General features: G+C 42.7%; 1 protein-coding gene and 1 long non-coding RNA gene across 3 annotated transcripts in view; one reads left to right on the top strand and one right to left on the bottom strand.

Annotated features, from left to right (window-relative positions):
- LOC118965528 (SPRY domain-containing SOCS box protein 4) overlaps positions 1-26,673 on the bottom strand; it is a 110,052-nt gene that overhangs the window by 79,930 nt on the left and 3,449 nt on the right. The window lies entirely within an intron of this gene.
- LOC149982029 (uncharacterized) lies at positions 20,086-22,940 on the top strand. Its single transcript, XR_016482744.1, has 2 exons — positions 20,086-20,452; positions 22,791-22,940. It is a non-coding gene; the product is annotated as an uncharacterized LOC149982029 (long non-coding RNA).

Here is a 26,673-nt window from a genome sequence, read left to right as displayed (position 1 = left end):
TCATACAAGGAGAAGACTGATCAGAGATGCAGCCAAGAGGCCCATGATCACTCTGGATGAACTGCAGAGATCTACAGCTGAGGTGGGAGACTCTGTCCATAGGACAACAATCAGTCGTATATCGCACAAATCTGGCCTTTATGGAAGAGTGGCAAGAAGAAAGCCATTTCTTAAAGATATCCATAAAAAGTGTTGTTTAAAGTTTGCCACCATCCACCTGGGAGACACACCAAACATGTGGAAGAAGGTGCTCTGGTCAGATGAAACCAAAATGGAACTTTTTGGCAACAATGCAAAACGTTATGTTTGGCGTAAAAGCAACACAGCTGAACACACCATCCCCACTGTCAAACATGGTGGTGGCAGCATCATGGTTTGGGCCTGCTTTTCTTCAGCAGGGACAGGGAAGATGGTTAGAATTGATGGGAAGATGGATGGAGCCAAATACAGGACCATTTTGGAAGAAAACCTGATGGAGTCTACAAAAGACCTGAGACTGGGACGGAGATTTGTCTTCCAAAAAGACAATGATCCAAAACATAAAGCAAAATCTACAATGGAATGGTTCAAAAATAAACATATCCAGGTGTTAGAATGGCCAAGTCAAAGTCCAGACCTGAATCCAATCGAGAATCTGTGGAAAGAACTGAAAACTGCTGTTCACAAATGCTCTCCATCCAACCTCACTGAGCTCGAGCTGTTTTGCAAGGAGGAATGGAAAAAAAAATTCAGTCTCTCGATGTGCAAAACTGATAGAGACATACCCCAAGCGACTTACAGCTGTAATCGCAGCAACAGGTGGCGCTACAAAGTATTAACTTAAGGGGGCTGAATAATTTTGCACGCCCAATTTTTCAGTTTTTGATTTGTTAAAAAAGTTTGAAATATCCAATAAATGTCGTTCCACTTCATGATTGTGTCCCACTTGTTGTTGATTCTTCACAAAAAAAATACAGTTTTATATCTTTATGTGTGAAGCCTCAAATGTGGCAAAAGGTCGCAAAGTTCAAGGGGGCCGAATACTTTCGCAAGGCACTGTATGTCTGATTCATGCCTGTGAGTGGACTAATCCATTGGAGGCCACAGGGATGGCACACCAGAAGTACATTTACCATTAATTTCTAATCTACAATGTTTGGTTATGGTAATTTCTGTTAATGTATTCATCACCACCAGTTTTACCATTGTCATAGTGGGCGTGGACACTGTTTGCAGACAGCACAACCCAGGTTACACTTGTGAGGAAAAAAAGTTTGGGTTTATTTCAATCCATTTATAAGCTGTACATTTATTAATTGACTTTTGTTTGGAGCGCTCCTGTGAATCTTGAGTAAGGACACTGTACTGTTGATTTTATTCAAACATAGGTTGTGTCGATATGGAAAAATACAAGTTTAAACATTTTGACCAATCGATTGGTTGAAAGAGGATGACCAAGATTTGTTGTCGTCGTCAGGGACAGCCCTAGCCTATTGTCAACCTCCATCCATCTACCTCAATCTTGCTCCTTCCATCCAGCCTCCCCAGGCCAGCAGCAGTGTCCTGTGCTCTCCTGTAGATAAAAGGTGACCCTGCTTGGCTGAAATCAATAGGTTTCCTTCCTGAATTAGTCAAGGTCCCAGTGTAAGGCGGGACTCTACACTCAGTCTAAAGAGAGTGCAGGATGTGTGTGTCTGACCCATTACTTTGAAGTACGCTTTTGAGTACGTAGGGCTACATAGTCCTCTAAAACAAAAGCAGCAATACATACCTATTTGAGCTGCACCAGCAACCATTGTAAGGCCTACACCATTTAGCAGAGTGAGTCTATAGAAAGTCTATCCAGATGGGTTGTCTAGTGTGGAATTAAGGTTGTTATCTTGCGACATCTCTTCACAGGAATAACGTTATCTAACACCATAAAAACCGCAAACAAGTTTTCCCCTCAACACAAAACAACTGACAATACATCCAACCTGAAACACAATGTAGCTTGACACATTCAGGTGGCAAGCTAATAATAGAAACATGGCTTCACCATTAATTTACCATTATCATACTAGCATATGGATTGTCATGTTTAGCACTGCCAGTGACTTTCATTAAATAGCATCTCTTTCCTCTGTATCACACTATAAAAGGTCTGACCTAGATCCTTCTCCCAAATGAAACAAGAAAGTGAATTAATGAATAAACCGGGGGGGGGTGCTCCATATTCTCTGAACCCGGTGCCCGCCTCACTACTACAGTGTCTGGGTGGAGGGCCACAGCCTACCTGGATGCCTCTGTGGTACCTTCTTCAGCTAATGATATTTTCAACACACACCACCCCCCCTCCCCCCCCCCCCCCCCAACATCAGCAAAATTAATCTCCCTCGCTCACCCACCCACCCACACTTCCACGCACATAGAAAAATCAGTGCTAATTGGGATGAAATAATAGGGCTCAAGTGGCACAGTGGTCCAAGGCACTGCATCTCAGTGCAAGAGGCATCATTACAGTCTCTGGTTTGAATCCAGGCTGTATCACATCTGGCCGTGATTAAGAGTCCCACAGGGTGGCGCACAATTGGCCCAGCATCGTCCGTCATTGTAAATAAGATTTTGTTCTTCACTGACTTGGCTAGTTAAAAAAGGTTAAAAAAATATATTTTTTTAAATACCTTGAAGTCTAATACTGAGTATGCGCTACAGAGTGTGTTTTATGTTGATCTGTGGATTTCTTGAACATTATTAGGCCCATTTCACAGGAAATTAAGATTCTAGCCAAGATTATCTTCCTGTCTAAATCCAGTCATGCTGTAGAATCAAGTCAATATAGTAAGAAGCCGTCAATTCTCTTTCCATCTCTTTCTTCCCTCCACCCCTCGCCGTCTTTGTAGCAGATTAGACAGGGTGCTAGGCCCAGACTAAATCAAAAGCCCTTGATGGCTCCACTTTAACAGGATGTCACCACACACACACACACACACACGCACACGCACACGCTGCTATGGAGTTCTGTAACATGTGTATCCTGTAGTACTGTGTGTGCGCGCGCGCCAACTAATGTAGGCCAACATGTGGGGAAATTATTAATGGGCTATTAAATGTTGGCTAGACACCAAGACGTGTGTAGACTATCCCATCCAGGCGACCTCTATGCTGGTGCACTTGTGTTTCCATATTGTTGTATAATGCTCTATGAAAACCACTTGGTTCCTTTCTATGGGCTACCAGTAACTCCTGTCAATACAATGAGCCAGTCAAGGCAAAGTGGCACAGCATGACCCATGCCCAAAGACACAAACACCCTGTCTCATTCACTCTCCCAGACAGACACCCACCCACTCATGCACTCTACTGTTTCTCAGAACTGACAGCCATCTATCCAATGACCCAGGGTGGCCTTAGTCTTGGTTTCTTTTCTTCATCCCTCTATGCTTATCAATCTCATCATCACCATCTTCCCCTCTGCCTCACTCCACCCCCCACCCCCCTTTTTCCTCCATCCCACCATGACATTTTCCAGAGCAGAACGTGACTGACCGACTCCAGTCGCCCAGTTGTCTCTCGTGTCCCCAGATAGCTCATCTCGGACATGGCTCTGGCATGACCAGCACGCACACACACACCACGTTTCCCCTATATGCATTTAGCGACGGCGCATCGCCAACGCTAAATTGTGGCTGCCATACTGCTAAAATAACTGGTACAACGTTTGTTTTTTCATCTGAGCTCCTAGAGTGTTAATTTTCAAGTTCTACTCCGCTAGCCAGCACCTCGCCTAAATAGGTGTTCTACTCCGCTAGCCAGCACCTCGCCTAAATAGGTGTTCTACTCCGCTAGCCAGCACCTCGCCTAAATAGGTGTGCGTTTCTTTTTCATCTAGATTGTTCCGTTACCCAGTAAACGGCACCGTACCGACAAAAAAGCTTTTAAAACGATGCCGAATGATAATTATTTTCCTGACACTGGTCATAGACCCATACAAGATTACTTTGAATATAGCCAAAGAGAGCGTGATAAGATCATAGTTTGAGTCCCTTTTTGACATGCCGGGAGGTAATTCTGACCTCTCGAAAGAACTGTTACATGTATCTAAGCGCCAGACGAGAACACATCTACATAGTCACTCTTAGTGATTATGTGCGTCGAGGCATTATTCCACAGGGACTGAAAAAAAAATTACCATCATTGGGACAGCGCACAGATGATTTCTGTAGGCGCTGGTGTGCCATCCTGAACAAATGCTTTATTGATTTAATGACATTAATTGTTGACCAGTTGAAAAGGGATTTTATTGACATGGATAACACAATTATAGAGCGCAGCTCTACAAATAGCAGTTAATGGTGATGGCATATTCAATGAACTGATGAGAACTAACCAAGCGCTCCAGGACAAGTTGTCTACAGAAATAAAGGAACTTAAAAATCAAGAAATTCAACCAAGACAAAAAAAGACAAGGCCGAGGATGAAGTCTACTTCTGGAGAAACCCTGACAAGGGAGGTCCTGCTCCTCCTCTCCATGGCAGACGAAGGAGGGATGCCGCTTACGTCGATCAGACCCCAGTCTGATCAAAGCTCTACAACCAGCGCCTCGTCGGCTTCCAGTGGTAGTTTTTTTATTCAACGAGAGACTGGACAGACGGAAGGGCAGAGGTGACCGCAGGCACGCGCATCTACGAGATGGAGGGACAGAAGGGCGGAGGAGGCCGCTGGCACGCTCATCGTAGAGATGCCGCACCCGACGGGGTAAGAAGAAACCACTATCAGAGGCAGAGGAGACTGTTCCCACTGTCCCAGAACCCATGGGACTGAGTGTCTTTAAATTATCAAGAAAGATATTGAGCCCTGCCCATGTCTCTTTGCTTAAAAGATCGTCTCGGTAATGTGTTTTCGGACCTTCCCTTGGTCGTATTCTCACGGGGCAGAAATCTCAGAGACCAATTGGTACGCTCTGATTTACCACCCCAAGAAATTCCTGAAAAACGTCTATTTGCGCCCCTACTGGATGGAAATTACAAATGTAATGGCTGTGCTCAATGCAATGGCACTTATAAATGTAGATCCTTCAAAACACCCACAAACAGGGAAATCGATCCCAATCAAAGGTGTTATTACGTGCTCCACTAAGGCAGTTATTTATCTTATAATTTGTCCTTGTGGTAAAAATTGTGAGTAAAACAAAGCGCGAATTAAAAGTACGTATCTCAGAGCATCGTAGCACCATTAGGTGTAAAAACTTCACTTACCCAGTTGCGGCTCACTTTTTGGGGGCAGGCCACTCGATTGTCTCTGCGTTAAATTGGCATCGAACATGTCACCCTCCCTAGGAGAGGGGGTGACCTTGATAATTTATTGTTAAAACGAAAGACCCTTGCTCCCTTCGGTCTCGACGTAGACTTTGATGTGAAGCCATTCTTGTGATTATTGTTACTTTGCCATTGTAATTGTTTGTAAGCTTGTGTAGTCTAAAATGAGTCTATGATCGTATGCTATCCATTTGTATGCTGTTTTTTGTATGCCGTTTTAATATTTGATAATTAACCAATGATATTAGGCCACTTTTGGCCATGATTACAGACACCTGTGTCTTATGACAATATAAACGAGTAATTCCGCAGTGTTTGTGATTACACCCTGATGAAGACCGCTTGGCTGTCGAAACGTTGGCAATTACATTTTGGCATCTGAGCTCCTAGAGTGTGCGGCTCTTTTATTTTCAAGTTTTCTACTCCGCCAGCCAGCACCTCGCCTAAATAGGTTTTTCTTCTACAGCGTTAACTTAAACGTCTAAAACCAGATTTAAAATATAATTGAGCAATATCTTATTTGATTAGATCCTATTTGAGAACTAACAAATCACCAAAATAAAAGCTAGACCGCCAAGGAGAATGTAAAATAAATTACGTTTCATTACATGACACCATTGATTTTGTTTTGTTTGAGTTACTCAGATAACCCTACGCAAAAGGCATAAGCCAATGGCAAATGAATAATTGCAGGAAACTAGCTTTAGAAGGGGTAAAACGTTACCTCTGCCCCATGACAAAATGTGTAGTATTACAGGACATTTTCTTTAAAAAACAAAATGTTCTGTGGCCAGGAGGGCCTCTAAAACCATGTCATTGCTCATGCCCCCCTTCCCCCACCTCAGTTTACTCACCCAACATCCAAAACCTTAATCCTTAGGGTGGTACGGCACTAAATTGACCTTAGTCCAGTGTCTAGGGAAACCGTCATCTTACGGAAAAGCCATCAGGCGTCAAACCACATGGAACACACAGACCACATACTGTATGACCTCACTGGATCACAGGACAGCTCAGTCTGTCTGTGGCAGCCAAACACAGACACATTATGAAACCACACTGTAATGAATGAACACACCCCAGACATGGCAAACCACACAGACATGAAGTATAGCCTACACAAAGGATCATCAACTAGTCAGCCGCGGGACAATTTTTTTCTTGGGGGGGGGGGGGGGATTATCGGGGTTGCAGGAACATAATTGAAAATCATTGGGCTTCTTGCAGTCAAAAGAGACATGTTTTAGTCAAATATTCCAGTAGATCAAACCTGGCTTACATTTGTATATGATCATGTGTCTAATATGCGTAGAAATACTTGGGAACAAAATTAAAATCCCTTGGAGCTGATTTCCTGGTGTTTGACAGTTCATGTCCAACAATGAAAATCACCCCCCCCCCCCCCCCCTCCTAAAGGGGAACAAATAAAACCACATTGGGGAACACCGGCTTACACAACCACACACTAGAATTGGATCACACACACACACAATTATGTGTAAGCACACATACACACTCTAAAAGTCCCCTTAACACCCAGCCAGACATTGACTCACCACAACATGACAAGCAAGGATGGGGGAAACCTGACCGTCTGTCATCTAAATGCAAATGAGAAGTGCCATCACTCGGCTCACTCTAAAGACAGATCTTGATTCTCTGGGAATGAGAATAAATAACTTCAGAGAAGATGGGGGACACAACAAAGACACCAGGTTAGTCTTGCAGCCACCTATGCTTATTTGTCAAATCACCTGGTATGAAATACTGTGCCCATGTTAAAACACATAGTGAAGAGAGAGATGCAGAAACAGAGACCGAGTGAGAGGAGAGAGAGAGAGAGAGTTGTCTGAACACCTATGATGGTTGAGCGTGTGTGCCACCGAATGCAAAAGTTACCCCAGATATAAGCACGTCTTTTTGAGGAGGAAAAAAAATGACGTGTTGACATATTTTTTGCCCGCTTGCTGTGCTAGCATACAAGCCCTGGTGGAATAATTAAGTATGTAAAACAAAAAAACTAGCTAGAAATCATACCATCTTGGCCAGGTCTCCCTTGAAAGAAATTCTTATATATATATATATATATATATATATATATATATATATATATATATATATATATATATATATATATATATATATATATATGTCAGGACTTCCACTGTTCAAATATCACAGGATTTTTGAATGCTAAATTTAAGCAGACACGTGGAAGGTAACAAATGACATTTTATTAACGATACAGTGTTTTCCACACTGTATCATAGCTAGCCAAATAGGGAAAGTAACCAGCCAGGAACCCCCAGGCCGAGGGATCCCCGGGTTAAGAATTGTTTGCCGAACAAGCTCTATTCAAATTTCAATCAAATTTATTTTATATAGCCCTTCGTACATCAGCTGATATCTCAAAGTGCTGTACAGAAACCCAGCCTAAAACCCCAAACAGCAAGCAATGCAGGTGAAGAAGCACGGTGGCTAGGAAAAACTCCCTAGAAAGGCCAAAACCTAGGAAGAAACCTAGAGAGGAACCAGGCTATGTGGGGTGGCCAGTCCTCTTCTGGCTGTGCCGGGTGGAGATTATAACAAAACATGGTCAAGATGTTCAAATGTTCATAAATGACCAGCATGGTCGAATAATAATAAGGCAGAATAGTTGAAACTGGAGCAGCAGCACAGTCAGGTGGACTGGGGACAGCAAGGAGTCACTATTTTGGTGGTACATTCTAATGCCTTGATTCCATCCAAAATACACAGCGGAATTCAATTCAATGCCCTTGACAATCAAGTGTTCTGCCGTGGGTGATGTTGGTTTTCGCCGACTGGTCGAGCACAGGTACACACTACCAAGTGTTCCATTTTTCAGATGTTGCCCTACCGGAGTTACACAGTAATAGCGTCACTGCTATTAGTTTCACGACATACATGCTACAGAATGCCGTTTGGGTCTTTGCGTGTCAAAAAAAGATACAGTAGCACTGTCAAAGCTGTACAAAAGTCTGCAAACAAGCAAACACCGGCCAAAAACGACGCGTTTACAATGAAGCATCATTTGTTCGACTGCAACTTCCGCACCACTACAACCAGCCTAAAAACAATGACAACTGCAGTCATTTTCATTATTCTTATCAATCCTTGTGAGTTAAGTATTTGCTAGGTTGCCACTTGTTCGCCTATTGAAATTGAACTTCAGTTCGTGAAAATAAATAGCTAGCCAGCTACTTAACCCTGTTGCCCAAAGTTAATGTTGTAAGCAGCCAGCTAGCTTCATCTGGCTCGACTGGACCGGGTTCTGTTGAGAAGGTAGTCACAATTGGGATTAGGTACAATATAGTGGAATTTGCCGTTTGAAATACAAGTATGTCATTGACAGTGATGCATACAAATGGATAGCATACGATCATAGATTCATTTTAGACTACACAAGCTTACAAACAATTACAATGGCAAAGTCACAATAATCACAAGAATGGCTTCACATCAAAGTCTACGTCGAGACCGAAGGGAGCAAGGGTCTTTCGTTTTAACAATAAATTATCAAGGTCACCCCCTCTCCTAGGGAGGGTGACATGTTCGATGCCAGTATAACGCAGAGACGAAATCAAGTGGCCTGCCCCCAGAAAGTGAGCCGCAACTGGGTAAGTCAAGTTTTTGCACCTAATGGTGCTACGATGCTCTGAGATACGTTAATACAAATAGTAGAATTATGTCATACTTTTATTTTGACGGCTAACCGCAAAGTCCACTATTGTGGCTAGCTTCACAGATGGGTTCGACAACCATTAATCAAATAAGAACGGTCTAATAAATTAGGGTTATTTTAGATGACAACAAGCTATATAGTTAGCAAGTTAACTATAGCTACTGAAACGGATGTCGTGTTATTTGGCACGTCAAATAGTGTTATTTGACGTGTGATCTTTTGACACAAAGACCCAAACGGCGTTCCATAGAAATCCTGGTTGAAAATTAAAACAGCACAGCAACTAAGTGAAATAGGTTTTGATGATGTTTTACTGGTAATGGGGACATGCATAAATACCAACAAAATAAAGTTTTGGTCAGTGGTGTGTGTCCTTTAACTTGGCAAGTTATTTAATGACGGCCCGGATGACGCTGGGCCAATTGTGCGCCGCCCTACGGGACTATCAATCACAGCCGGAAGTTATACAGCCTGGATTCAAACCAAGGACTGTAAGTGATGCCTCTTGCAGAGATGCAGTGCCTTAGACCGATGCGTCCGTGTGTGTTTTAACAATTCACCTGCACTAGAATACTTAACACCACCGCAAAAAAAACAAATATATCTAAAAAAAAAAAATATTAAAAAAAAAAAGGTAAGTTTTTTTGACAAGGAAAATAAATCAGATATCGGTATCAGACAAAAATGTCATACCGGTGCATCACTAATTAAAGGGGATACTTTGGTATTTTGGCAATGGGTCTCTTTATCTACTTCCCCAGAGGCAGATTAACTTTGTGTCTCTAGTATCAACCTGCTCCACTGCAGCCCCATCGATGAGAATGGGGGTGTGCTCGGTCATCATTTTCCTGTAGTCCACAATCATCTCCTTTGTCTTGATCACATTGGAGGGAGAGGTTGTCCTGGCACCAAAAGGCCAGGTCTCGGACGTCCTCCCTACAGGCTCTCATCGTTGTCGGTGATCAGGCCTACCACTGTTGTGTCATCGGAAAACGCAATGATGCCGTTGGAGTCGTGCAGTCGTGAGTGAACAGGGAGTACAGGAGGGGACTGAGCACGTTGAGGATCAGCGTGGCGTACGTATTGTTACCTACCCTTACCGCCTGGGGGCAGCCCGTCAGGAAGTGTTTAGTCCTAGGGTCCTTAGCTTATTGATGAGCTTTGAGGGCACTATGTTGAGCTGTAGTCAATGAATAGCATTCTCACATAGGTGTTCCTTTTGTCCAGGTGGGAAAGGGCAGTGAGGAGTGCAATAGAGATTTCGTCTGGATTTGTTGGGGCGGTACGCAAATTGGGGTGGGTCTAGGGTTCCTGGGATAATGGTGTTGATGTGAGCCAGCCTGTCAAAGCACTTCATGGCTACAGATGTGAGCACTACGGGTTGGTAGTCATTTTAGGCAGACTACCTTAGTGTTCTTGGGCACAGGCACTATGGTGGTCTGCTTAAAAAATAATGCTGGTATTACAGACATTGACAGGTTGAAAATCTCAGTGAAGACACTTGCCATTTGGTCAGCGCATGCTCGCAGTACACGTCCTGGTAATCCGTCTGGCCCTGCAGCCTTGCGAATGTTGACCTTTTAAAAAGGTCTTACTCACATCAGAGCGTGATCAGTCTTCTGGAACAGCTGGTGCTTTCATGCATGTTTCAGTGTTTGCCTCAAAGCGAGCATATAAGTAGTGTAGCTCGTCTGGTAGGCTCGTGTCACTGAGCAGCTCTCGGCTGTGTTTCCCTTTGTAATCTGTAATGGTTTGCAAGCCCTGACACATTTGACGAGCGTCAGAGCCGGTGTAGTAAGATTCGATCTTAGTCCTGATATTGATGCTTTGCCTGTTTGACGGTTCGTCGGAGAGCATAGTGGGATTTCTTATAAGCTTCCAGGTTAGAGTCACACTCCTTGAAAGCGGCAGCTATAGTCTTTAGCTCAGTGCTGATGTTGCCTGTAATCCATGGCTTCTGGTTGGGGTATGTACGTGCGGTCACAACATCAGAGATGCACTTATTGGCTTTATCAATGACTGATGTGGTGTACTCCTCAATGCCATCGGAGGAATCCCAGAACATATTCCAGTCTATGCTAGCGAAACAGTCCTGTAGTTTAGCATCTGCTTCATCTGACCACTTTTTTATTGATCTAGTCACTGGTGCTTCCTGCTTTAATTTTTGCTTGTAAGCAGATTTACAGAATTATGGTCAGATTTGCCAAATGGAGGGCGAGGGAGAGCTTTGTATGAGTCTCTGTTTGTGCAGTAAAGGTGGGCCAGAGTTTTTTTTTCCCCCTCTGGTTGCACATTTACATGCTGATAGAAATTTGGTACAACGGATTTAACTTCCACGAATGTCATCAATTTTATTCTCCAGAGAATGCCCATTTGCTAGCAGAATGGAAGGAAGTGGGGGTTTATTCGATTGCCTACGAATTCTCAGAAGGCAGCCCACTCTGGCCCCTTTCTCCCACCTCTTCACGCAAATCATGGGGATCATCACCACTGGACTTTATATTGAAAATACAAAACCAGATCTTTTAGTTTACTTGTCCCGATGCATAACATGGACATTAAACTAGGTTGTATGATTTCTAAATGACAACATGATGGACTTTATTCAGTTAGTTCAACACCATTTATAAACCAGTCAAGCTTGTTGATCGTCAAATCAAAGCATAGTAAGCCTATGAGCCAACACTTCGTGGCGGCATATGAAACATGCGACAGAAAATCACTTAATGTGCCAGAAAACAGGCTAAGTAGATGTCGACTAATTGTTACAACATTATATGGGACGTGCAAATTGACTCACAGACGATGAACGAGCATCACTCGCTCTCCCTCCATGTAAAGAAGTTTGACTGCAAACACAGCGTACGACACACCTACCCACCCAGGTACCGGGACAGACAGCACTGTCAAACCAGCAGTGTTTCCCCGTCGTCGCTCACTTTGTTGCTGACAGCCATCTGTCATTTCAATAGATCACTGGAAGATGCATATCTGACTTGTGAATTGTAAAAAAAGTACATGGATGAAAATGTGTGTGTAACCGGCTCTATAGCCGACAGCCGGCACTAGTCATTTTTTTAAATAACAACTGAAAATAGATATGCTCATCTTTAAAGTGCTTCAGTTTAGTACTAGGTGGGATAGTTGCTGGTCTGTCAACTGAACCCCTCATTACTTTAGGTCATTTATCACGAGGGAGAGAAAGAGGGGAAGGGGGGAGAGCATGAATGAAAGAGTGAAAAAACAAGTCAGAATGACCGAGTTAGCAAATAAGAGTGAGATGAGTGAGTAGATGAGAGAACATGAAAGATAGAAGAAAATGCAAGAGAGATGACCAGAAATGAGTGAAGCGAAAAACAGAATTCATGCTACAGGCAAGTGAGTCAGATGGCATGAGAAACAGAAAGAGGCTGAACTATCGTTGTGCATTGAAAGGGAGGCACGGGGGGGGGGTTCTGGTATGATAACTGGCTGAGAGAGGAAGGACGAGCGCAATAAAAAAAGACAGATAAGAGCATGAGAAATGAGGGTGTTGAGACAGGGAGAACGGAAGACACTGATCGAAATGTGTGGTATACAGAGAGAATGAAAGAAGAATACTAGAAAGAAAAAGAGCGAGAGAGAAAGTCAGACTGACCATCTTTCTTTAATGAGACATGCTCATTTGTTTAAAAACACCACAGAGAGAGCCAGACAGAGAATGAGAAAAGGCACAGAAGAGGGGGAAAGCAGGTAAACAGTCAGACTGCCCTGGGGAGCCTCTGGTCTTCCTCTCTTTTGTGACTGGCTGGGCAGATCCAGCAAACAGATAAAGGACCCCATCACCATGGTGTTGGATACCTCCTATTCTTTCCCCTCTATCCATCCATCCATCCATCCATTCATTCCGCTTTCTTGGCCCCTCCTCCCCAGTCCCTTTGACAGGGCATTCATCCCCCCCCCCACGCCACCCATACCGAATAGTCAAATTAAAAAAGGGTGGCACCTGGCCCCCTCCCTGAGGACCCACAGTACCCAGATGTTCAGTGTCTAAACCCTCCCTGGCCAATGACAGCCAGGTGTGCCAGCCTCTGAACCCGAACCGGGGCACAGGGCTTTGACAATGCAACCTTCCTCCCTTTGAGGGAAATCATATGAATTGACAGGTGAATGCAAGGACTCCCACAGAAAAAAGTAAAATACACATTTCAAAGCATTTAAAAAACAGGCCAATGCCAAGTCTAAATAGTATTGCTTTATAACCTTTCCTTAGTGATCACCAATACTGAGAAATGGATAGGTTTCCACCATCTAGACAGGCCTATTGCTTTCACACCGACAGTCAAATTCTGACTAGTAGTCTAGTAATGTGTGTTGTTCCACCTCAAAAAGCACAAGAAAGAATATTGACACCCAGATTGTTCTGTAATCCTTTCTAGTTATAAACAAATGGTACGCATGCCTGAAACATTTTGTTGAAGTACATTAAATAAACAAAACAATAATCCCTTTTTCAGGATCCTGTCTTTCAAAGAATTCATAAAATTCCAAATAACTTCATAGATCTTCATTGTAAAGGGTTTAAACACCGTTTCTCATGCTTTCCCACAATTAATGATGAACATGCACCTGTGGAACGGTCATTAAAACACTAAGCTTACAGACGGTAGACAATTAAGGTCACAGTTATGAGAAGTTAGGACACTAAATAGGCCTTTCTACGGACTCTGAAAAACACCAAAAGAAAGATGCCTAGGGCCCCTGCTCACCTGCGTGAATGTGCCTTAGGCATGCTGCAAGGAGGCATGAGGACTGCAGATGTGGCCAGGGCAATAAATTGCAATGTCCGTACTGTGAGACGCCTATGACAGTGCTACAGGGAGACAGGACGGAGAGCTGATCGTCCTCGCAGTGCCACACCACGTGTAGAAACACCTGCACAGGATCGGTACATCCGAACATCACACCTGTGGGACAGGTACAGGATGGCAACGACACCTGCCCAAGTTACACCAGGAACGCATAATACCTCCATCAGTGCTCAGACTGTCAGCAATAGGCTGAGAGAGGCTGGAATGAGGGCTTGTAGGCCTGTTGTAAGGCAGGTCTCACCAGACATCACCAGCAACAACGTCGACTATGGGCACAAACCCACCGTTGCTGGAACAGACAGGCCTGGAAATAAGTGCTCTTCACCGACGAGTCTCGGTTTTGTCTCACCAGGGATGATGGTTGGATTCACGTTTATCATCAAAGGAATGAGCATTACGCCGAGGCCTGTACTCTGGAGCGGGATTGATTTGGAGGTGGAGGGTCCATCATCATCGGACTGAGCTTGTCGTCATTGCAGGCAATCGGAACGCTGTGCGTTACAGGGAAGACATCCTCCCCCCTCATGTGGTACCCTACCTGCAGGCTCATCCTGACATGACCCACCAGCATGAAAATGCCACCAGCCATACTGCTCGTTCTGTGTGGGATTTCCTGCAAGACAGGAATGTCAGTGTTCTGCCATGGCCAGCGAAGAGCCCATATCTCAATCCAATTGAGCACATCTGGGACATGTTGGTTCAGAGGGTGAGGGCTAGGGCCATTCCCCCCCAGAAACGTCCGGGAACTTGCAGGTGCCTTGGTGGAAGAATGGGGTAACATCTCACAGCAAGTACTGGGGGGGAAAAAAATGGTGCAGGCCATGAGGAGATGCACTGCAGTAGTTAATGCAGCTGGTGGCCACACCAGATACTGAGTTATTTTTGATTTTGGCCCCCCCTTTGTTCAAGGACACATTCGATTTCTGTTAGTCACACGTCTGTGGAACTTGATCAGTTTATGTCTCAGTTGTTGAATCTTGTTATGTTCATACAAATATTTTACACGTTAAGTTTGCTGAAAATAAAACAGTTGACAGTGAGAGGACATTTCTTTTTTACTGAGATCATATTAATATGGGCCATTTTCATCCATTTCCTGGGTAGCTTATCAGAGAGACATAACACTGAAAAGCACAAACAAAGCAAGATAAAAATACATGCATTCAGCAGTCCATTAAATCAATTGGTTTGCGCGTGCTGCAGGGTTAACCTCTTAGAGCTCTAGGGGCGCTATTTCATTTTTGGATAAAAAACGTTCCCGTTTTAAGCGCGATATTTTGTCACGAAAAGATGCTCGACTATGCATATTCTTGACAGTTTTTGAAAGAAAACACTCTGAAGTTTCAGAATCTGCAAAGATTTTGTCTGTAAGTGCCCCAGAACTCATTCTACAGGCGAAACCAAGATGATGCATCACCCAGGAATTAGCAGAATTTCTGAAGCTCTGTTTTCCATTCTCTCCTTATATGGCTGTGATTGCGCAAGGAATGAGCCTACACTTTCTGTCGTTCGCCCAAGGTCTTAGCAGCATTGTGACGTATTTGTAGGCATATCATTGGAAGATTGGCCATAAGAGACTACATTTTCCAGAGGTCCGCCCGGTGTCCTTTGTCTAAATTTGTGCGTAATCTTCAGGTGCAGGCATTTTCTCCTGGGATTCAGGAGAGAAAGCATGTTTCCAAGAACGATGTATCAATGAAGAGATATGTGGAAAAACACCTTGAGGATTGATTCTAAACAACGTTTGCCATGTTTTCAGTCGATATTATGGAGTTAATTTGGAAAAAAGTTTGCGTTTTGAGGACTGAATTTATGGATTTTTTTTGGTAGCCAAATGTGATGTATAAAACGGAGCTATTTCTAATACACAAGGAATCTTTTTGGAAAAACTGAGCATCTGCTATCTAACTGAGAGTATCCTCATTGAAAACATCAGAAGTTCTTCAAAGGTAAATGATTTTATTTGAAGGCTTTTATGTTTTTGTTAATGTTGCGTGCTGGATGCTAACGCTAAATGCTAACGCGAAATGCTAACTCTAGCTAGCTACTTTTACACAAATGATTGTTTTCCTATGGTTGAGAAGCATATTTTGAAAATCTGAGATGACAGTGTTGTTTACAAAAGGCTAAGCTTGAGAGATGGCATATTTATTTCATTTCATTTGCGATTTTCATAAATAGTTAACGTTGTGTTATGCTAATGAGCTTGCTGATAGATTTACACAATCCTGGATACAGGGGTTTTTTCATAGCTAAACGTGACGCAGAAAACGGAGCGATTTGTCCTAAACAAATAATCTTTCAGGAAAAACTGAACATTTGCTATCTGAGAGTCTCCTCAATGAAAACATCTGAAGTTCTTCAAAGGTAAATGATTTTTTTGAATGCTTTTCTGTTTTTTTGTGTAAATGTTGCCAGCTGAATGCTAATGCTAAATGCTACGTTAGCCATCAATACTGTTACACAAATGATTGTTTTGCAATGGTTGAGAAGCATATTTTGAAAATCTGAGATGACAGTGTTGTTAACAAAAGGCTAAGCTTGAGAGCTAGCATATTTATTTCATTTCATTTGCGATTTTCATGAATAGTTAACGTTGCGTTATGGTAATGAGCTTGAGTCTGTATTCACGAACCCGGATCCGGGATGGGGAGATCAGAAAGGTTAAAGCTACGAACCCATTGGCATGGCTCTCTCATCCCTTCAAGGCTTCTGGAAAGGTGGGTGGGCAACGAGCCTGTAATCACTTACATCTGCTATGTCCCCACGCTATCTGGCAGCTTTCACTGCTAGGATAGGTTCTTTCCTCTTCTGGCGCACAGCTTTAGGATAGTCCTCGTTGAGGTTGAACCTAAGTGTTTCAACCACTCCACAAATTTGTTGTTAACAAACTAAAGTTTTGGAAAGTCGGTTAGGACATTACTTTGTGCATGACAAGTCATTTTTTTAACAATTGTTTACAGACAGATTATTTCACTGTATCACAATTCCAGTGGGTCGGAAGTTTAAATACAGTAAGTTGACTGTGCCTTTAACTTTTTATGGCTGCAGGGGCAGTATTGAGTAGCTTGGATGAAAAGGTGCCCATTGTAAAACAGCCAGCTCCTCAGTCTCAGTTGCTAATATATGCATATTATTATTAGTATTGGATAGAAAACACTAAAGTTTCCAAACTGTCAAAATATTGTCTGAGTATAACAGAACTGATATTGCAGGCGAAACCCTGAGGAAAATCAAAGCAGGAAGTGGCTTCTATTTTGAAAACACAATGTTCCATAGCCTCCCTTTGCTCCATTTAAAGGGATATGAACCAAATCCCTTTTCCATCGCTTCCTCAAGGTGTCAAGTCGTCAGACAGTTTCAGGATTTTATTTTGAAAAATTAGCCAGAACGATAACATCCCGTCAAGTGGTCACATGAGTATTGCTCGAGCAACAGAGTGGATAGGTATTGCTTTTCCATATACTGTGAAAGACATTTGCGCTTGATATATTATCGATTATATAAAAAAATCAGCCAAGACATCAGAAAAATAACTGTAGACCTCCACAAGTCTGGTTCAGCCTTAGGCATTTGAAATTGCTCCTGAAGGTACCACATTCATCTGTACAAACAATAGTATGCAAGTATGAACATCATGGGACCATGCAGCTGTCATACCGCTCAGGAAGGAGACGCGTTCTGTCTCCTACAGATGACCTTGTGAAGATGCTGGAGGAAAACGGGTACAAAAGTATCTATAGCCACAGTAAAACAAGTCCTATATTGACATAACCTGAAAGGCAGCTCAGCAAAGAAGAAGTGCACATGGGGACAAAGATCGTACTTTTTAGAGAAAAGTCCTCTGGTCTGATGAAACAAAAATAAAACTGTTTGGCCATAATGACCACTTATGTGTGGAGGAAAAAGGGGAAGCTTGCAAGCCGAAGAACACCATCCCAACCGTGAAGCACGGGGGTGGCAGTGTCATGTTGTGGGTGTGCTTTGCTGCAGGAGGGACGAGTGCACTTCACAAAATAGATGGAATCAAGAGGAAGGAAACTTATGTGGATATATTGAAGCAAAAGCATGGCATCAGTCAGGAAGTTAAAGCTTGGTCACAAATGGGTCTTCCAAATGGACAATGACCCCAATAATACATCCAAAGTTGTTGCAAAATGGCTTAAGGACAACAAAGTCCAGGTATTGGAGTGGCCATCACAAAGCCCTGACCTCAATCCTATGGATAATTAGTGGGCAGAACTGAAAAGGCGTGTGCGAGCAAGGAGGCCTACAAACCTTACTCAGTTACACCAGTTCTGTCAGAAGGAATGGGCCAAAATTCACCCAACTTATTGTGGGAAGCTTGTGGAAGACTAAACAAAATGTTTGACCCAAGTTACACAATTTAAAGGCAAAGCTACCAAATACTAATTGAGTGTACGTAAACTTCTGACCCACTGGGAATGTGATGAAAGAAATTAAAGCTGAAATAAATCAAATAACTATTATTCAAACATTTCACATTAAAATAAAAGTGTTGATTCTAACTGACCCAAAACAGAAATGTTTTACTAGGATTAAATGTCAGGAATTGTGAAAAACTGGAGTTTAAATGTATTTGGCTAAGGTGTACGTAAATTTCTGACTTCAACTGTTCTTTCCTCAAGTTATTGGCTCTTTCCAGAACCGCTACCTTGTCCTTGAACCTTGAACTTGACCATTATCGGCCTGGGCCTATCACCTGGGCCGGTGGTGGGTTTTCCAGTCCTGTGGGTGCGCTCCACCTCAATCTTCCATTTCCCAATTTCCCCTCCCAATTTCCCCTCTGCAATTCCGTCCAAAACCATGTTCCGACTTGATTGTCTCTCAAGTCTGATTTATCAATTATTGTTATCATGGATTCACATACACAGAACTGATGTCCTCGCTCAATGACTTACAGATTGCTGCAACCTTGCCGTTCTCCTGTTTCAACTCATCGAGCTGACCCTGGGAGAACTGCAAACTGTTCTTCAGGTCTTGGACCTCTGTGGTCAGGTCATCCATTCTTATTAGTTGAATCCACCAGTATTTGGTCAAAACACAAAGCTATTTTCTTGAAGTATCAACTGCTTGCAGAACTCTTTGTTAATTAAAAAAAAAATCTTTCACGTGTGATAGACACCACTGTCCTCAATGGTACTCCCGCCGGCTTTGGTCTTGGTAGGTAGCAACGCAGGTTACGCTGTTACTCCTCCCAGTTCCAGACAGGTCACAGGGGAAATTGAAAACAGCAGGGATCTAGACAGCCATAAACCTGGGACAATCCACAATGACTAACCTCATCGCAGGCTGCATTCAAGCCCCCCCCCCAAAAAAAAAACACTAGCTTGAAATGCAGCTAGCTAGCAACACTAAATAGGTGTTGGGTTGGAAGGATCACTGTTTGGAAGGATCACTAGACCGAGACTAGCAGTCCCAGCAACTGATGCGAACAGCATCGCGGGATCCAAGCTTTGAAAAACTACAAACCTCAGATTCCCCACTTCCTGGTTGGATTTTTCTCAGCTTTTCACCTGCCATATGAGATCTGTTATACTCACAGACCTCATTGAAACAGTTTTAAAAAACACTGAAGTTTCTTTCTAATAATATGCATATATTAGCATCTGGGACAGAGTAGGAGGTAGTTCACTCTGGACACGCTATTCATCCAAAAGTGAAAATGCTGCCCCTTATCCCAAAAAAGTTAACTTCCTGACTGATGTCTTAAATGTTGCTTCAACATATCCACAATTTTCCTTCCTCATAGTGACATCTATTTTGTGAAGTGCACCAGTCCCTCCTGCAGCAAAGCCCCCCCACAACATGCTGCCACCCCGGTGCTTCATGGTTGGGATGGTGTTCTTCAGCTTGCAAGCCTCCCCCTTTTCACCAAACATAACAATGGTCATTATGGCCAAACAGTTCTATTTCTGTTTCATCAGACCAGAGGACATTTCTCTAAAAAAGTACAGTCTTTGTCCCCATGTGCAGTTGCAAACCATAGTCTGGCTTGTTTATTGCAGTTTTGGAGCAGTGGCTTCTTCGTTGCTGAGCGTCCTTCCAGGTTGTAACGATATAGGACTTGTTTTACTGTGGATATAGATACTTTTGTACCGGTTTCCTCCAGCACCTTCACAAGGTCCTTTGCTGTTGTTCTGGGATTGATTTGCACTTTTCGCACCAAGGTGCGTTCTGTCTCCTAGAGATGAACGCATCTCCTTCCTGAGCGGTATGACGGCTGCGTGGCCCCATGGTGTTTACTCGCGTACTATTGTTTGTACAGATGAACGTGGTAGCTTCAGACTAGAGGTCGACCGATTAATCGGAATGGCCGATTAATTAGGGCCAATTTCAAGTTTTCATAACAATCGGAAATCTGTATTTTTGGGCGCCGATTTAGTTTTTTTTACACCTTTATGTAATCTTTATTTAACTAGGCAAGTCAGTTAAGAACACATTCTTATTTTCAATGACGGCCTAGGAACGAGGCAGAACGACAGATTTTTACCTTGTCAGCTCGGGGGAACCAATCTTGCAACCTTACAGTTAACTAGTCCAACGCTCTAACCACCTGCCTCACGAGGAGCCTGCCTGTTACGTGAATGCAGTAAGCCAAGGTAAGTTTAATGCTAGCTAGCAACTTATCTTATAAAAATAAAATAAATCAACGACTGTCATTGCTCCAATGTGTACTTAACCATAAACATCAATGCCCTTAAAATCAATACACAAGTATAGATTTTTAAACCTGCATATTTAGCTAAAAGAAATCCAGGTTAGCAGGCAATATTAACCAGGTGAAATTGTGTCACTTCTCTTGCGTTCATTGCACGCAGAGTCAGGGTATATGCAACAGTTTGGGCCGCCTGGCTCTTTGCGAACTAATTTGCCAGAATTTTACGTAATTATGACCTAACATTGAAGGTTGTGCAATGTAACAGCAATATTTAGACTCGTGGATGCCACCCGTTAGATACAGTGCCTTGCGAAAGTATTCGGCCCCCTAGAACTTTGCGACCGTTTGCCACATTTCAGGCTGCAAACATAAAGATATAAAACTGTATTTTTTTGTGAAGAATCAACAAGTGGGACACAATCATGAAGTGGAACGACATTCATTGGATATTTCAAACTTTAACAAATCAAAAACTGGGCGTGCAAAATTATTCAGCCCCCTTCAGTTAATACTTTGTAGCGCCACCTTTTGCTGCGATTACAGCTGTAAGTCGCTTGGGGTATGTCTCTATCAGTTTTGCACATCGAGAGACTGAAATTTTTTCCCATTCCTCCTTGCAAAACAGCTCGAGCTCAGTGAGGTTGGATGGAGAGCATTTGTGAACAGCAGTTTTCAGTTCTTCCCACGGATTCTCAATTGGATTCAGGTCTGGACTTTGACTTGGCCATTCTAACACCTGGATATGTTTATTTTTGAACCATTCCATTGTAGATTTTGCTTTATGTTTTGGATCATTGTCTTGTTGGAAGACAAATCTCCGTCCCAGTCTCAGGTCTTTTGCAGACTCCATCAGGTTTTCTTCCAGAATGGTCCTGTATTTGGCTCCATCCATCTTCCCATCAATTTTAACCATCTTCCCTGTCCCTGCTGAAGAAAAGCAGGCCCAAACCATGATGCTGCCACCACCATGTTTGACAGTGGGGATGGTGTGTTCAGCTGTGTTGCTTTTACACCAAACATAACATTTTGCATTGTTGCCAAAAAGTTCAATTTTGGTTTCATCTGACCAGAGCACCTTCTTCCACATGTTGGGTGTGTCTCCCAGGTGGCTTGTGGCAAACTTTAAACAACATTTTTTATGGATATCTTTAAGAAATGGCTTTCTTCTTGCCACTCTTCCATAAAAGGCCAGATTTGTGCAATATGCGACTGATTGTTGTCCTATGGACAGAGTCTCCCACCTCAGCTGTAGATCTCTGCAGTTCATCCAGAGTGATCATGGGCCTCTTGGCTGCATCTCTGATCAGTCTTCTCCTTGTATGAGCTGAAAGTTTAGAGGGATGGCCAGGTCTTGGTAGATTTGCAGTGGTCTGATACTCCTTCCATTTCAATATTTTCGCTTGCACAGTGCTCCTTGGGATGTTTAAAGCTTGGGAAATCTTTTTCTATCCAAATCCGGCTTTAAACTTCTTCACAACAGTATATCGGACCTGCCTGGTGTGTTCCTTGTTCTTCATGATGCTCTCTGCACTTTTAACGGACCTCTGAGACTATCACAGTGCAGGTGCATTTATACGGAGACTTCTTGGGGTTAGACCCACAGAGCGAGTTCAAGGGGGCCAAATACTTTCGCAAGGCACTGTATGGTTTAGAGAGAAATAGTTGACGCGTTATAATTCCTGTAATAACTTGCGGCTGAACTTGAAAGGGGTTCCATCGTTATTTTACCATTAATGTCTTCCATAGAGAATGTCTTGATCTACTTCAAATAAGGTCTGTGTTTCGTGCAGGCTTAAACCGCCTCGGTGTTTTGATACCCGTGTAAATCTCACTAGGATAAGGTAACGTTTGTCAACATATTTTCATAAATCCACTCTACAAAAAGATCTTCACTTATATTTAGTCAATATTGATCAGAGTTACCTTGTCCTATGGATATCTACAGTTATAAAATTGGCAAGGTGGTGTAGGCCTACACGAAACACAGACCTTATTTTAAGTGAATCTAAAAATATCCTATGGAATAAAAGAATGAACCGCTTTTCAGATTTTGCTAGAAGGTGTCATGGGAATTATGACTCGCACTTTGGTAGTCAATTCGTATCATGTCCATTATTAAAAATAGGATTTCCTGCATATAGAAATGACAGTTTTTGTTTTCAACATTCATCACAGGTAACATACTCTATTTTTATTCAAACAGTTGAGAGTATTTGTCTCCTAAGCAGACTCCTCAGTATCATTGTCACTTCAGAGCTATGTGTGTGTGTGTTTCACAGATGGCAGAGAAAAGCAGAACACCAGTGTGGGACTTCCATGGAATTGGCACCAGAGAAAGCAAGGTGTCTTATTTGTGATAAAGATGTAAGCATGGGGTCAGCAACGGCTAAATAAAAAAATACCACCAACCTGTGGAATCACCTTAAGAACACCCATAGTATGTATTATATTAAGTTTAAATAAGTGTTCATTCAGTATTGTTGCAATTGTCATACATATATACACACACACACACACACACTCACACACACACACTTTCATAAAAATTTTAAAAAGCAGATTAAATCGATATCGGATTTTTTGTCCTCCAATAAAATCGGTATCGGCGTTGAAAAATCAACTTCAGACGTTTGGAAATTGCTCCCAAGGCTGAACCAGACAAATTTTTCTGAGTTCTTGGCTGATTTCTTTTGATTTTCCCATGGTGTCAAGCAAAGAGGCACCGAGATTAAAGGTAGGTCTTGAAATACAGCCACAGGTACACCTCCAAGTGACTCAAATTATGTCAATTAGCCTATCAGAAGCTTGGCTCTAAAGCCATGACATCATGTTCTGGAATTTTCCAAGCTGTTTAGAAGGCACAGTCAACTTACTGTATATAAACTTCTGACCCACTGGAATTGTGATAGTGAATAAGTGAAATAGGACCCTAATTGATTGCACCCAAATTAACCCTTTTAAATGTATAGGATTCATATAATCTTCAATAAACAATATAGTACACAACATGTGATTTGAACCATAATTATTTAGAATGAATAAGACATGGGAAAAAAATATATACAAATAACATCACCAAAGACACCCACACCAATCCCAGATCTCTATGCTTGACATGTAGTATGGAGGGGCATCTTGGAGTATTGCTTCTACATCCTATGTAGCGTAATCCCTGTTAATCTGGTGATGTTTCCCACCCTGTTCAGAGGAATTAGCCATTGAAGTTGCTTGCATTAGGTACTATAGATTAGTGTGAAAGTACCAGGTTTTTCCCCACTAGATGCCACTGTTCCTGCTACACCCTTTTATCCAAAGGGACCACACCATGTTCTTTGCAACTTTGGGTAGAAAACCCTATGGTTTTTGCTCATGATGAAAATAAATGACATGTCTTCAATGAAAACTTGCTTGCACGAGTGCTGGTGCTGCTCGTTTCAGCAGAAGGGTGGTGGAGGGGCGAGAGAGGAGCAGAGGCCAGTGTGTGTGGCACAGAGGGAAAAAGACTAGGCAAGTCAGTTGTGAACAAATTCGGATTTACAACGACGGCCAACCAAAAGGCCTCCTGCAGGGTTGGGGGCTTGCTAAAAATATTAGGACAAAACACACACATCACGACGAGACAACACAACATAAGAGAGATCTAAGACGACAACATAGCATGGCAGCAACAGCACATGGTAGCAGCACAAAACAGGGTACAAACATTGTTGGGCATAGACAACAGCACAAAGGGCAAGAAGGTAGAGACAACAATACATCACACAAAGCAGCCACAACTGTCAGTAAGAGGGTCCATGATTGAGTCTTTGAATGAAGAGATTGAGATAAAACTGTCCAGTTTGAGTCCAGCATCAACCAGTGGGTCTTGCGACGGGTATACAGAGATCACCAGTTTACAGAGGAGTATAGAGTGCAGTGATGTGTCCTATAAGGAGCATTGGTGGCAAATCTGATGGCCAAATGGTAAAGAACATCTAGCTGCTCGAGAGCACCCTTACCTAACGTCTCCGTAATCTAGCATGGGTAGGATGGTCATATGAATCAGGGATAGTTTGGCAGCTGGGGTGAAAGAGGAGTGACTACAATAGAGGAAACCAAGTCGAAATGTAACTTTAGCCTCAAGCTTTGATATGTGCTGAGAGAAGGACAGTGTACCATCTAGTCACTCCCAAGTACTTGTATGAGGTGACTAGCTCAAGCTCTAAACCCCGAGGAAGTAGTAATCACTAAACACTAAAGTTTCCAAAACTGTCAAAATATTGTCCGTGAGTATAACAGAACTGACATTGCAGGCGAAAACCTAAGGAAACTCAAAACTAGGAAGTGCCTCTTATTTTGAAAGCTCTCTGTTCCATTGCATGCCTTCCCTCCATTTAAGGGGATATCAACCAGAGTCCTTTCCCTATGACTTCCACATGGTGTGAACAGTCTTTAGACATAGTTTCAGCCTTTTATTCTGAAAAATGAGCGAGAACGATCACATCGCATCAGTGGATGGCTGGGTGCCAGCAGAGTTTTGCATGCGCAACAACTTGGAGCAGATATTTTCTCTCTCCTATTGAAAAAGCTATGGTCCGGTTTAAATATTTTTTATTGTTAAAACAACCTGAGGATTGATTATAAAAAACATTTGACATGTTCCTACGAACTTCACGGATACTATTTGGAATTTGTCTGCCCATCATGACATGCACGAGTCTGTGGATTTCTGAACAAAACACACCAACAAAATGGAGGTTTTTGGATATAAAAATAATTTTTATCAAACAAAAAGGAACATTTATTGTGTAACTGGGAGTCTCGTGAGTGCAAACATGCAAAGATCAAAAGGTAAGCGATTCATTTTATTGCTTTTCTGACCAATCTACTTTGCTGTTTGCTGAGAGAGATTTCCTAACTTGAAAACTGTGATAGCTTTTGCTGTAAAGCTTTTTTGAAATTGGACACACCAGGTGGATTAACAACAAGCTAAGATGTGTTTTGCTATAATTCACTTGTGATTTCATTAAAATTAAATATATTTAGGAATTGAATTTGAATTTGTTACTCTTCAAATTCAGCGGATGTTGGCAAAAATGATCCCGCAAAACGGGATGGCTGCACCAAGAAGTTAATAGAAATAGGCCTACAGCAGCTGGATCAGCTTGATCTCCCCCTTTATTTAAAGGACTAACCGTGGCTGCCATCCAAGCAATGGGACCCCCCCCCCCCCCCCCCCCTCCTGAGGAGAGAAGGGTTAAAAAGGGTCAGAGATAGGCTTGGCAATGATAAGGGCAGCAACCTTAAAGAAGAAAGGGTCTAAACCATCTAAATCAGATGTTGTTGGGTTTTTTTGGGGGGGGGGGGTCAAGTTTAAGAAGCTCCTTTAGAACCTCGTGTCAGTGACCGCCTGCATGGAGAAACTTTGTAACGCGGCAGGGGAGAAGCATCGGGGATAGTCGCATTGGAAGGGGTGGGAGATGAGGAAATGTTGGACGGGCAGGGAGTCATGGCTGAGTCAAATAGGAATCCTGACTTAATGAAGTGGTGATTGAAGAACTCAGCCATGTGCTTCTTGTCAGTAACAACCACAGCGTCAACATTAAGGGACACGGGCAGCTGTGAGGACGGTTTATTCTCCAGGTCTTTAACCGTTTTCCAGAACTTCTTGGGGTTAGACCCACAGAGCGAGCACTGCTCCTTAAAGTAACCAACTTTGGCCTCCCGGATAGCCTGAAGTGCACTTATTTCTCATTTGCCTGAACTAGAGCCAGTAGGCCTGAGTATACGTGTGCCGGGCCTTTTGCCAAATGCAATTCTTGAGGTGGAGTAACTCTGCAAGATCAGTCAAACCAGGGGCTGAACCGGTTTTTAATTATCTTTATGGGGGTGTGTTAATATCATTGAAGAGATTAAAAAAAGAAGGTTCAAGCATCCTCGACAGAGGGGAACAAGCAGATTCTATACCAATTTACAGAGGCCAGGTCATGAAGGAAGGCTTGCTTATTAAAGGTTTTTAGCAAGAGTCTTTGACAAATCAGGACATTTCACTGAGCAGCCATTACGAATACAGCCAGTAAAACAGTGATCACTAAGGGTATTACAGAAAGACTGGTACCCATCGGGATTATTTGTGAGGATAACATCAAGAAGAGTAGCCTTTTCTGGGTGTTTGGAGTCACA

The sequence above is a fragment of the Oncorhynchus mykiss genome, chromosome 8 (genome assembly GCF_057628025.1).
Source record: "Oncorhynchus mykiss isolate SJ-2025 chromosome 8, ASM5762802v1, whole genome shotgun sequence".
Lineage (NCBI taxonomy): Eukaryota > Metazoa > Chordata > Actinopteri > Salmoniformes > Salmonidae > Oncorhynchus > Oncorhynchus mykiss.
The sequence above is the reverse complement of the archived record's forward strand: the minus strand, read 5'-3'. Positions and strand labels throughout refer to the sequence as shown.